The following is an 815-nucleotide window of genomic DNA, read 5'->3' on the forward strand; positions in this document are numbered from 1 at the left end:
AGACAAGTTAATGCTTTCAATTATCCTGTATGTAACTTAAGAGACTTATTAAAAGGATGGTTTAGATACATTTCCAGCTGGTTAAAATCTTTACTGACAACATTTTTATGGCTTCTTGTTTTCTTATTTTTCCAGGGAATAAGTTTAATAGTGAATGTAGCTCAAGCAATGTATAGAGAGAAACTCACAGTTTGAAATACTTAGAAAATAGACCCTAGGCATCGGAAGCCATCGTCTCCGGGAATGCCGCTGGCAGGATGAACACCATTCTCAGCAACCAAACCATCGACATTCCTGAGAACATCAACATCACCCTGAAGGGATGCACCCTTTATCGTGAAGGGCCCCAGAGGAACCCTGCGGAGGGACTTCAACCACTTCAATGTCAAGCTCAGCCTCCTTGGAAAGAAGAAGAGGTTGTGGGTTGACAAATGGTGGGGAAACAGGAAGGAGCTGGTGACCGTCCACACTATCTGTAGTCAAGTTCAGAACATGAACAAGGGTTCATGTTACATTGGGCTTCCACTACAAGATGAGGTCTGCGTACGCTCATTTCCCCATCAACGTCATTATTCAGGAGAATGGGTCTCTTGTTGAAATCTGCAATTTCTTGGGTGAAAAATACATCCAGAGGGTTCGAATGAGACCAGGTGTTGCTTGTTCAGTATCTCAAGCCCAGAAAGATGAGTTGATCCTTGAAGGCAATGACATTGAACTTGTTTTAAATTCAGCTGCTTTGATACAGCAAGCCACAACAGTTAAAAATAAGGATACAAGAAAATTCTTGGATGGTATCTATGTCTCTGAGAAGGGCA

General features: G+C 42.1%; 1 pseudogene; it reads left to right on the forward strand.

The window, feature by feature from the left end:
- The first annotated feature begins 257 nt into the window (after positions 1–257).
- The window catches only part of LOC106735648 (60S ribosomal protein L9-like), a 26,905-nt pseudogene continuing 26,347 nt past the window's right edge, over positions 258–815 (forward strand).

The sequence above is a fragment of the Tupaia chinensis genome, unplaced genomic scaffold (genome assembly GCF_000334495.1).
Source record: "Tupaia chinensis unplaced genomic scaffold, TupChi_1.0 Scaffold000473_1, whole genome shotgun sequence".
NCBI classification, from domain to species: domain Eukaryota; kingdom Metazoa; phylum Chordata; class Mammalia; order Scandentia; family Tupaiidae; genus Tupaia; species Tupaia belangeri.